General features: G+C 45.6%; 1 long non-coding RNA gene across 3 annotated transcripts; it reads left to right on the top strand.

The window, feature by feature from the left end:
• Positions 1-2,731: 2,731 nt before the first annotated feature.
• On the top strand, positions 2,732-6,353 carry LOC308458484. Of its 3 annotated transcripts, XR_013977468.1 has the most exons (6): positions 2,732-2,802; positions 2,948-2,990; positions 3,125-3,192; positions 4,342-4,645; positions 4,750-4,826; positions 5,033-6,353. It is a non-coding gene; the product is annotated as an uncharacterized lncRNA (long non-coding RNA). The 3 variants fall into 3 exon arrangements; XR_013977469.1 differs by lacking the exon at positions 3,125-3,192 and having other exon boundaries at positions 4,342-4,826; XR_013977470.1 differs by lacking the exons at positions 2,948-2,990; positions 3,125-3,192 and having other exon boundaries at positions 2,753-2,802; positions 4,342-4,826.
• The last annotated feature ends 6,490 nt before the right edge of the window (positions 6,354-12,843 follow it).

Below are 12,843 nucleotides of genomic sequence, written 5' to 3' on the forward strand. Positions count from 1 at the left end.
GTACTGGGATAGAAATCGGTGCCCAAATTGTGCAGCCAGACTTGTCTAAGTGTTGTCCCTAGCAAGGATAAAACATGCTTTTGGGACGTTGCTTCAGGCAGCAAACCATCTTCGGCAAGCACCACACAGTCAGCACCTTCCTTCCTTCCTTCCTTCCTTCCTTCCTTCCTTCCTTCTGCATCTTTTCCCAAAAATCTGTATCAGCATCACTTGTTTGCTAAAGCTAGATGAACTTCCTGGTTATTAGGACTCGCCATTATGTTCCAGACCACTAAATTATTGGCTCTTAATGCTGTGACTCAGAGAGTGGCTCTGCCAAATGACTCGGTGATCTTCTCTTCTAGCTAAGCCAGCCTAGCTTGTAATTTGAGGAGTCCAAAAGGGATAATAACAGCGCTGCTTGTCATGTGGCTTAACACCGACTGCACAAAACAATTCACCGCATTGGCTTCCGTTAAAAACACAGGGAATGGCGACTTATTGATACCTGGGCAGTGCCCATACACAGGAACTCCTCTTAACTGATACTTTTCTTCATCTATGTTTACTATGCGTTGGTGATGGTGATTGTTAAAAAGCAGTTTGAGCGTGTGCTCTGCCTTATCCAGAAGTAGGTCATCTGAAGTGATTTTTGATGAGTATAAAATTACAAGACTGGCTTCATAATAATACTCTTTGCTTGATTTAGCGAACCATTGGCATAGTAACTGCTTGGTTTGATGTTAAAATAAGAAACCCTGCCAGGCTGGACTTCATCTTAAGTCTACAAGGCACAAACTTTTTTTTTCTTGGTCCTCAGTTCTTGGCTGTTGAGAGGTTTACTGTCTCTGAGGTTCTGTTACCTATTATTATTACCTGTTATGACCTATCAAGTTGCCCAGAAAGAATTGAGAGTCCTTGAACTGAAAAAGGTTCCCCAAATCTGGCATAGAAATAAGTGCCGGAAGCATACAAATGTTTCTATTTTCCCTCATGAAATACTGACAGGTAAGTTAAACACTTTCTGCACTTCCCAGAAACAACTGAAGACATTTCTGGATGAATATAGGTCTCTGCCATGGGTGTCTCCCTTGTACAGTGGTACCTCACGTTACATACGCTTCAGGTTACAGACTCCACTAACCCAGAAATAGTGCTTCAGGCTAAGAACTTTGCTTCAGGATGAGAACAGAAATCGCGCAGCAGCAGCGGGAGGCCCCATTAGCTAAAGTGGTGCTTCAGGTTAAGAACAGTTTCAGGTTAAGAATGGACCTGCAGAACGAATTAAGTACGTAACCAGAGGTACCACTGTATTGTTTTTATCTGCTTTCTGTGCTGTTTTTAAAACTGATTTTTAAAGCTGTTTTTATTCAATTTTGCCTTGAGAAGTGCTATATATTTTTCTAGGAAAAGAGGTGCTGGGACTCAGCATGAACGTCTCCCTCATTCTCTTAGAACGGCAATGGCGCCCATCTGAGAGGGGCCGGTTCTGGCGAGTTCCAGCTTGGGGGGGGGGGGGAGGCCTGGCCTTTAGACACATGTGTCAAAGACAATCAATGAATGAATAAGTTAAATGTAGGACTAAGGTTTTATTTATTTATGTAGAACAATTGCACTTGATGTACTACACTTCAAATCAAACAAATGCATTTATGTACCACACTAGGAAGGAAGGAAGGAAGGAAGGAAGGAAGGAAGGAAGGAAGGAAGGAAGGAAGGAAGGAATAATGCATATAGTAATAATGTATATACAACAGGTGCTTCTTTGCAGCTGGTCCAGGAAACAAGCAACAATAGGCACAAGCGACGGTATTAAAAGTTTATTTACGTAGTTGAGATGCAAATCCTCTTATACAGTATCAGGAAGTTTTTTAAAAAATGTTTTCTAATGTTTTTATATGCGCTGGAAGCCACCCAGTCTTATTCCAACGTTGTTGCGTGTTGAGGTCCCCAAGCTACTCTCCTAAATAAATCACAATTCACACAGAAATTTTTGTTTAAGGTTTTTGGCATAATTTTGGCCGGGGGTGGGGTGGAAAATCAAACAGGAAAAAAGGGGAAATAAATTAATAAAGGGGCTGGGGAGGATTAGAAAGAAGGGGGACATAAAGAAATGTAACCAGACAATGAGAAGATCGCTCCACTGTCCTCCAAACGGTCCGAGTGCTCCAGGTGACCCGGTGCACGCAGCAAAAGAGAACGCTCAATGCTGTGTGCTCAGTACAGTGGTACCTCGGGTTACAGACGCTTCAGGTTACAGACTCCGCTATCCCAAAAATAGTACCTCTTTGCTTCAGGATGAGAACAGAAATCGTGCTCCGGCAGCGCGCCAGCAGTGAGAGGCCCCATTAGCTAAAGTGGTACCTCAGGTTAAGAACTGTTTCAGGTTAAGAACGGACCTCCAGAAGGAATTAAGTTCTTAACCCGAGATACCACTATATATAAAACCCTTGGTCCATCCCACAAATTGGCAACATCAAAATTTCCAAGGTAACTCAAACAGCCCAATCACTGCTATGGCCATCTATATGATCCCGCGCATCAACAGAGGGGTGTCCTGTTAGCCCCCACCTCAACACGTGCACTCCCTGAAGGAGAACACGCTTGCGAATGTCCTTTGGAAGCTGAACATCCGACACTGAGTGCAGGAAGCTCCTGCAGCCAATCGGAAGCCGCCCCTTGCCCCCCCCCTTCTAGAACCCACCACTCTCAACGAACTCTCAACTGCCCCCCCCCCCAACATTCAAACTCGCTTTCAAAGCCTGAAAGGACCCTGCTGTACTCTTTCTACAACAGTCTCCGCTATTTCTGAGTTTCCCAAAGGTGAGAGCCTGGAAGCTACAATCCCCAGGATCATTTGGGGGACATCATGTGCTTAAAATGCTCATTAGATGCACTTTCTATTTATGATGTTGTTGTTGTTGTTGTTGTTTAGTCGTTTAGTCGTGTCCGACTGTTTCTTCCTTAGGGAGAGGCAGGCCAGAACAAAGGGGGAAAGGCTCCCACCTCAGGTAAGTGGAAATGCCAATTGAACGCCCTCTATTATAGGAATGCTTCCTTTCCATGTCCCCCACCCTCATGTGCCAGACTGCTGCTAGCATGGCTGGGAGCCAGGCATTTGCTGATTCCTTCATTTTCTTTGCAGGGAGGGAGCCTTTCCCCAATGTGTACTTTGTTTTGGCGAAATCCCTGGAGAGACATGGCGGCCATCAGGTACTTGGGCAGAGGGAACGAAGGGATCCTTGTGAAACATGTTTTGGGAGTCCTAGAAACACTCTCCCCACCTGTAGCTTCCAGGAAGTGCTTTTCAGAAGCATTACTCCCTCCAACTGGGTTTCTTTGCATAACCCTCTCCACCATGCAATTGTCTCACCCTCTTTGAAAGCCACCTCATCCGAGATGCTCTTGTGGGGCATCTGATTGTCCTTGGCTTCCACTACAGGATTGCCAGGTGAAATATCGAGAGTGGATTTCATGCTCTTTTTTTGTTGTTTAGTCATTTAGTTGTGTCCGACTCTTGTGACTCCATGGACCAGAGCACGCCAGGCTCTCCTGTCTTCCACTGCCTCCCACAGTTTGGTCAAACTCATGTTGGTTGCTTCGAGAACACTGTCCAACCATCTCCTCCTCTGTCGTTCCCTTCTCTTTGTGCCCTCCATCTTTCCTAACATCAGGGTCTTTTCCAGGGAGTCTTCTTTTCTCATGAGGTAGCCAAAGTATTGGAGTCTCAGCTTCAGGATCTGTCCTTCCAGTGAGCACTCAGGGCTGATTTCCTTCAGAATAGATAGGTTTGATCTTCTTGCAGTCCATGGGACTCTCAAGAGTCTCCTCCAGCACCAGAATTCAAAAGCATCAATTCTTCGGCGATCAGCCTTCTTTATGGTCCAGCTCTCACTTCCATACATCACTACTGGGAAAACCATAGCTTTAACTATACGGACCTTTGTTGGCAAGGTGATGTCTCTGCTTTTTAAGATGCTGTCTAGGTTTGTCATTGCTTTTCTCCCAAGAAACAGGAATTGAAGTTCCCCCCAAATGTCTGCTTTATATACATTATTTACACAATGGGCCCCACGTGATTGGCTAATTCCGGGAATCTCCTGTAGGCCAATTGGGTTGCGGATTCACTTCCACCTGGAGCTGGATTTGGTGGCTCCTGTGGACCAATCAGACTGCTGAATTCTGAATCCTATTGTTTTAGGACCAATCAGACTGCTGCATTTTGGATCCTATTCAACTCAGTACATAACACCAGGATTCTCCATGACGGTCAAAGTGGAGAGAGAAGCCTTTCAATATTTGGTGTGGCTAAGACAGCTGAATGTGCACCCATTCTCATATGATGTCCTTCTTCCTCCACAGGGCCACACCTCCAGGGATAAGGCTCCAGCTCCAGCCCCCGGGATGAAGAACCGGACAACATCCTAGCGGTTCCCAGCTGATGTCCCTCACAACGCTTCCCCACTGCCCCTTCTCCATATGGGCGTGGCTCCTTCCCGGCCCGGTTTGGCGCAGAAGCAGCAGCCAAAGTTTCCTCCTATTAAAACAGCTTCTCGGGTTATTTCTGAGAGGGAGGAGACTTTGGCTGCTGTTTCTGTGCTAGGCCGGTTGGGACGGAGCTGAGACGCCCATACAGAGGAGAAGTGGGGAGCACTTATAAGATCAGGTAGGAGGAAATGCCCCTTCCCAGGTCCCCCACCCTCCTGCCCCAGACTGGGGCTAGCGTGGCTGGGAGCCAGGCGTCTGCTGATGTCTCCGTTTCCTTTGCAGTGAGGGAAAAGTTCAGACGGGGAACCACCGCATTCCAGGAGGGACTGGAGCCCAGACGAAGGCCTCTCGCCTCTGAGGTAATGGGACAGGGGGGAGGAGGGGGCCTTAGGAAACAAACCAGAAGGGCCTGCAGGATCAGGCCAAGGGCTCACCTGGTCCAGCCTCCTCTTCTCCCAGGGGCCACCCAGATGGCACTGCGAAAGCAGCAAACAAGATTTGAGCCCAAGAAGCAGTGCATAGCGTTGAGTTCTCCCATGCTTCAAAGATCCCTTCTTTCTTGCAGGATCTCCTGTCTGCACCGCTGTGGCTGCTGCCCAAGCCTCCCCCAAAAAGACCAGATAAGAGGAAGGGAACCTTTGCACGGCGCAGGGAGAACACCCTACAAGTTGAGCGTACGTGTTCATGCTCTGGGTGCATTTCTGAAAAAAGGCATGCACTGATAAGACGGGTTTGGGGTCTGGGGGCCTTCCTACAGGGGTTGCTTGACTACAACTCCCATTGTCCTTGACCACTGTCCTTTCCCCCCTTCTTTTTTTATAAAAAAAACACAGCTTGAGGATTCCCCAGTGATGCCGGCTGGCGGAAGGAAGAGGCATTGGGTGATGGTGCAAAGATGAATTCCAGAGCATTTGGATCTCAGCTGAAGGACTGTATTCCGGTTTCTGATTTTTCAGCTGCTGAAGCATTTGAAAGCTGTGATGTGATAAATAGAGGCTTTACAAATGTGTAGGGTGAACTTTCCCCTCTTCATCCTTTGGTTTTGATTGTTATGTACTGAAGTTCTCACCCTGGGCCAGCAGCGGGATACTGTAGATAGTTTTCACTCAGGTCCATATATGCAAATAGGGGATTGAAAGTGATGTTCAGTGATTGGATAGTTACAGAAAATGGTTACAGTTGCGTTGTAGTGGAGCTCTATATAAGCAGGCTGGCTGAACCCTTCAGTTCAGTTCTGTTCTGGCCTGTGAATAAACAAGAGCTGTTTGAAGAATCACTGTGTCATCTGATATGTTCACCCACAACTTAACACAGATAATTTTGTTGTTAAATCAAGATAAGATAATTTTTTCTACTCTGAGAAATATTCAGGGGCTGCATGCACTGCTGAAGCTGCAAATGGAATTCCAAGCAGTGAAGCAGGTCCAGCGTCTTCCTTTACTTCCAAGTTCTGACTTGTCCCTGGATATCAGAAAAGGCAACTGTGACTGCCTTGGTTTTGAGGATATTCTGAACGACCCGGCACAGAGTGAAGGAATGGGAGATCCTCATCTTTTGGTTGAACACAAACTTGGTTTATTATAATGCTCACATACTCCATCCTTCTGTTCATGAAAATGTTTCTTACCTGTGTCCCTGTGGGTTCAAGTAAATCATATAAACAGTAGTTGTACAGCACTTGTTTTGATACACACAATCTCTCACCTACCTTGATGCAAACAAGGCACATTAAATGCTTAAATATACTACTTTTGTTCTGTGTTTACTGTCAGTACAAATGTCTTGTAACTGGGTATTTTTTAAAAAAATCGGGAAATATCTCTATTCAGGGCTATTAATGTTTCATGTCTGCAACTGTAGACATTAAAAAGTCTATAGAAAGGGGACATTTTAGATTGAATGTTCTTGTTCTTTGCCATATATAACCCAGGTATTTGCCGTTTAATCTTTCTTTCCTTGTGCTTGATGACTTGACATGTCATCTTTTAAAAACAATGAGTAAAATTTTACATAAATTCAACAAACAAAACAAACAAACAAAAAACCTGAGCTCCCCACCGGGGCAACCCAAGCTCTGAAGAGTTCAGGCTGTCTCAATTTGGAAAATGAGCCGTGGCAGTAGAGGGAGAGATCAGCTCATCAGCACACAGCCTCTAAGACTGTCCTCAGAGTGAGAAAACTTCCCAAATTAAATCCAAATAAGGAGAGAGAAATCAAAGAATTAGTGGGACAACTTTTGAAAAGTGTCTGGAAGTGAAATAAGGGAGTCCACTCTAGAGCTGGTCAGAACCGCGTGGGGAAAATCGGACTGGAAAGAACCGGGTACAACTAAACCTTTAGTCTCAGAGCATCTGGGCATAGAAGGGATCAAAGAATTGTAGAGCTGGAAGGGACCACAAGGATCATCTAGTCCAACCCCCTGCAATGCACAAGCCCCACGTTGGGCAAAAGATTCCTGCAATGCAGGGGTTGGACTAGATGACCCCCGGCGTCCCTTCCAACTCTACAATTCTTTGATTCTAATACAAATGCTGTGAATGGCATGTATCTTGAGGGGCTGCGATGACCCACTAAGTTGCAACCTGCAGGGATAAATGCCTCACCCTGAAGAGAGACTGCTTCCCATCACTCATTTAGAACTCTAAGGGTTTGACAACCAGGAGCAGGAAGAAAAGGGATGCGGGTGGCGCTGTGGTCTAAACCACAGAGCCTAGGACTTGCCAATCAGAAGGTCAGTGGTTCGAATTCCCGCGATGGAGTGAGCTCCCGTTGCTCGGTCCCTGCTCCTGCCAACCTAGCAGTTCGAAAGCACGTCCAAGTGCAAGTAGATAAATAGGTATGGTATCTGGCGGGATGGTAAACGGCGTTTCCGTGCACTGCTCTGGTTCGCCAGAAGCGGTTTAGTCAAGCTGGCCACATGACCCGGAAGCTGCACGCCGGCTCCCTTGGCCAGTAAAGCGATATGAGCGCCGCAACTCCAGAGTCGGCCGCGACTGGACCTTTGTTGGCAAGCTGATATCTATGCTTTTTAAGATGCTGTCTAGGTTTGTCATCGCTTTTCTCCCGAGAAGCAGGCGTCTTTTAATTTCGTAGCTGCTGTCACCATCTGCAGTGATCATGGAGCCTAAGAAAGTAAAATCTCTCACTGCCTCCATTTCTTCCCCTTCTATTTGCCAGGAGGTGATGGGACCAGTGGCCATGATCTTCGTTTTTTTGATGTTGAGCTTCAGACCATATTTTGCGCTCTCCTCTTTCACCCTCATTAAAAGGTTCTTTAATTCCTCCTCACTTTCTGCCATCTGCAAAAATGCAATGCTTTGATAAGTAATTTAAAGCTCTTTCTTAGATAAAGGCAGGGGGAATGCTTACAAAGCCTATACATATTTAAAATTAAAAAATTCCCCGTCAGCTTTGCAAGGGCTAAAGCGAAATCCCGTAGAAGAAAGGAAAGGAAAAACAGAGCTTGGCAACATTTTGCTTGTGGTTAAGTGTAAGTCTTAAAATGCCTGCCAAGAAAACAGGAAAGAGGGACCAGGAAGCTGAACTTTACCCTACATTGCAGCTGAGATGTACTAGAAATCTGAAGTGCTTTTGTGCCTCTCAGAACATGCGTTTGGAAGGGCGGGGGGCGGGGATCAAATCTATATACTTATGCAAATAGCTACATGTGAGGGTAATGAGAGTATTGCTTGGGAGGCATGCATTGACCAGCTCTTCTGAAGGAGCAGGGAGATCACGGAGGGTGTTTTGCCTAATGCCCCTCCAAAACCCTTGTTTACCAGGAAGTCGAGCTGACATGTGAGAACATGCTTGAACTGGTGACAACGTTCTTCAGAGTTTAAGGTTTCTCTGACTCTTTCTGGGGTAGATTACGCCAAAGTTTCGTCACACCGTCATTCACGGTGGCCAATTAGCACCGCGATAAATAAATGAGAGATAAATATTTGCACAAAATCTCTCCAACACTAATTGTGTGTGTGTGTGTGTGTGTGTGTGTGTGTGTGTGTGTAGATGCGCAGGTAGAAATAATTGCTGCAATTTTAACAGACGTATGGTACATTTCCATATCCGTCAACTGTCCTGGGAAAACTGGGGCATCCCGTTTTCTCGTCTGAGGGCACGACAGCCATTTGGGGCACCACGATTTCACACTGTGACCTTCTTCTTTTTCCCCCCAACGGATATGAGAGATTTATTCGGATGCTTGTTCAAAAGAATTTGAAAAAGTTAATTTTTGAAAAAGTTATTAAAAGAAATAAAATGAGTGCTCTCGCGCACGCTCTCTGTCTCTCTCTCTCTCTCTCTTGCTCTCTCGCTCTCTCCCTCTCTAAATTTCTTCCCACGCTCTCTGTTTTCTCCAGTCAAGTCTCTGCTACTCAGGATCATTGGATGGAGGTGTCTAATCTTTTTTTTCTTTTTCTTTTTAAATAACTTTTTTATTCAAAATTAAAAAAAATATTATCCAGAAACATATCATCCTTATTTTTCACCCAATTTTTCCTCCCTCCCCCCACAGAATGCACCCCCCACCCCCCGACTTCCCTCAGTTCCAGTCTTTGATTTCTCTAAAAATGCTATGTTCTGCATGTTACACAGTTGTATAGATCCTCAAACTATTTAGCTGATTATTATCAATAAAAAGTTTGTGAATGTTTATTCAAATCGATTTCACACTGTGGCCTTGAACCTGGAAAAAAAAAAATGCCCGGAAGATGCGCTGCCCGGTTTTGGGCCTGGACATGTTGGAGGGTACGCATCTCACCATAGTGGAGAAGACTGTGAGAAGGTGGAGTGTGCCATGTGTGTGCCCTGTCTGCTGCTCATGGTGCCAACTGTGGACTGCAAGCTTCAAGGTCCCTCCTGATCTCCTTTATAAGGGTTCCTTGTGATTAAACTGCACTTGGACCGGACAACCCTTCAGTTAGGGGGGATACTTTCAAATAGAAGTAGGAAACATAGCCACCCTCCTTTTTAACAGCAGGTTCTTAAATTGCAAAATAGAAGCTTGCTCAGTGGCACTCCTTCCTGTACCCCTGGGATAACATTAAAAACAACGACGTCAGTTTGGGGTTATTAAAGTGGTATCCGTGAAATGCTTTAAGCTTCTGCTTTACTTCTGGCACAAAATTTGACAGTTCAGCAGCAAGAGCATAGATAAGAAGGGCAAACCGGGTCCATAATATTATACAAGAGTAAATCACGATAGTCTCAGGCTACTCCCTCGAGCTCTTCGGGCTTTTGCTGACTAGAAATCTGCCAAGTCATGAACTGCTGAGTCACTTTTTAAATTGTGCAAGAGTTTGGCAGAAAGAGAGAGAGAGCAAGAGCGCATCCTAATCTAATTATTAATAGGCAGGGTGTAAAAAGTTGTTGAGAAGTATAATTCAGATGCTGCAGATTAGTCTTTGTCAACCTGGTGCCCCCCCCCCCCCCCCAGTTTACAAGGCAGATGGAAGTTGCAGGACAAAACAGCTTGAGGACAGCTGGTTAGTAAAGGCTGTGAAGTTCAACACTTTTAATTTTTATTTATAATTAATCAATTACCGTATTTTTCGCTCCATAAGACGCACTTTTTTCCTCTTAAAATCTAAGGGGAAATCTAAGGGGAAATCTAAGGGGAAATCTAAGGGGAAATCTAAGGGGAAAGCAGCGCTTCCCCCCACCGCCAGCCCCACAAGCTTGGGGAGCAGCGGGAAGGCAGCGCGCAGCTTTTCCGCTGCTCCCCGACCTGCTCTTTGGGGCTGGCGGCGGGCTTCCCCCTGCCAGCCCCAAAGAGCAGGTTGAAAGGTAGCTTTAACTATACGGACCTTTGTTGGCAAGGTGATGTTTCTGTTTTTTAACCCCTCTGTAATAGTGGCCAAAATACCATAGAAAGAGGCTACTGGAGCTTTTAGGGGATAGATGGTGATTGTGAGAATGGAACAGCTTATCTTCTTGACATATCAAACATGGCTTCCAGACCTTCCATCTTCAGGAATTCCTTCCTACATCTATTTGTATGCTAAGGAACTTTTGTTCGTTGTAGAACACAGTCAGTTCACGTAGAGAGCTGGACGTCCTTATTTGTAAGGTCCCACTGTGGCCCTGGAGAAAGAGAGAAAAGACTGTACCCTTTCCCTAGAGTTTCCAACATGGTGCCCATGGGCACCACATCACCCGCCACAACCCCCTTGGTGCTTGCCAAGGCCTCCCTGCCCCTACCAAATTTTTAAACATTATTTTTAAATGGTTGTTTGGTTGGGAGAAGATTGCCTGTTTTCCCCTGCTTTTTTTGTCTCTGTTTAGCCGACAAGGCACATTGTATTTTGCCTGGTATTTTGTGGGGTAATGGATAGGTTCTGAGCACTGACATTTTTTCTTTCTGCGAAATGGGTATTTTGTGGCACCTGTGACAGTTACTTAGACTGTCAAATGTGCTCCCCGGTCCAGAAAATTTGGGGATCCCCCCGTTCTCCCCTCTCCCACACTTGTGCCTAGCAAGAAAACCCACCTAGCACAGTGGTGATAAACCAATGCATCTTTCAGGTAAGATCTGCTGCCATTAGTGATCTTTTCCTTGGGAAACACAGAGCTTCCAAGGGACTCCCTAGGGTGCACTTTGGAAACTGCTGTTCTAAGGCATCCCTAAGTGTAAAAAAGGACCTGGGTGGCACTGTGGGTTAAACCACAGAGCCTAGGACTTGCCAATCAGAAGGTCAGCGGTTCGAATCCCCGCGACGGAGTGAGCTCCCGTTGCTCGGTCCCAGCTCCTGCCAACCTAGCAGTTCGAAAGCACGTCAAAGTGCAAGTAGATAAGTAGGTACCGCTTAGGCGGGAAGGTAAACGGCGTTTCCGTGTGCTGCTCTGGTTCGCCAGAAGTGGCTTAGTCATGCTGGCCACATGACCCGGAAGCTGTACGCCGGCTCCCTCGGCCAATAAAGCGAGAAGAGCACCGCAACCCCAGAGTCGGTCACGACTGGACCTAATGGTCAGGGGTCCCTTTACCTTTTTAAGTTTAAAAAAGAAAGAAATGTGAAGAATTCCAACAGTGTACTTGTCTTGTGCTGTTTAGTCTTGTCAGAGCTGTATCCAAACCATGACATTTGTCCCTTGATGTAGCTTTTAGACCTTTGCAGGTGATGGGAGTTCAAGGCTTTTTACGCTGCAAACAATAACTGAGCGGGTTCTGTCAGGATAACAGCTGAGCAAACATTGCAGACATTTTGGCTTCAGCCCCACTGCTTCTTCTCAGCTGGGTGGAGTAGGTGGCAAAAAAAAATTCCCCAGTCTCTTTCCATGTACTTGACTATGGTCAACATGCTTCATTCCCAGAAATGAACTGTCAGTAGTTAAGGGAGGGTTTCCTTTTCAAAGTAAAGGCCAGCTCTTTTTAATGTATTTCTAAAAAAACATCATAGAGTTGCGACCAAGTTTTTGAGTACATCGGAATGCTTCTCCCAACTGGATGTTAAGCGAACAAACCAACTCCAAATGAAAGATGTGTGTGTGTTTGTTTGTTTGTGTGTGTGTGTGTGTTTTTGCAAGGTGTAAACAATCTGCCGTTGAAATTATATAAGTCGGCAGTCAAGCAGATCCGCCTATGGCATATATAGGGACCCCCACAGTATTCCAATTAGTGTGAAAGACAGTTTTGAATAACTGCCTTGAAACAAAATTTTCTAAAGGGAGCATAGTCATTGCATCTTGGACTCTTTCCCCTTTGATGCAACCAAATCGTCTTTGCGACCAGCACAATATAATACAATTAAGGCTGCCTGCAACGCAGCACACATTTACCTGAGAGTAAGTCTCATTGATCCTAATGGGATTTACGTCAGACTGTCCAACAACAGAACAGGTCATCTATTCCATTTCAAGACTATTAAGAGACTACAGGCTTGAGTCTTTTCCCATTATGCCCTGAAACAGCTCCCTCCACTACCACCCGCCTTGTCAATTTTTGCATTTCCCTTAACATCCATCCTCAAAAAGGGTTTTAGTGAACGTCAACATTCAGCAGGGCAGCACCACAGCTACAGACTCCTGGCAGTGGAATCAGAGGCTTCCCAAGAGAGTGAGAGGTCTCAACTATGCATACTGAAACACCTTCTCCATCTTGTTTCTTAAATAATTTTGGATTAATTCTATTGGAGGTTCTATTGCGCAACAGTGTGCCATTGGGTCAGATGCAAAGGTTCCCTTCCTCTGACAAAGGATGTATGTTTTAGGAGGATGTTGCAGATCGAAACGATCACAGCAAAGGACCTTTAACTTCTTTCCATGTGTCAACGTGCCTCCGAGATACGGATATCCATTTTATTGGGTGTATTTGGAGTCGGACTGTTCTATGCACTTTGTTGTGTACTTTTCCTCTTGCAAAATCCAATAAGGGAAAAG

Source organism: Podarcis pityusensis (genome assembly GCF_964106645.2).
Source record: "Podarcis pityusensis genome assembly, chromosome: 1".
Lineage (NCBI taxonomy): Eukaryota > Metazoa > Chordata > Lepidosauria > Squamata > Lacertidae > Podarcis > Podarcis pityusensis.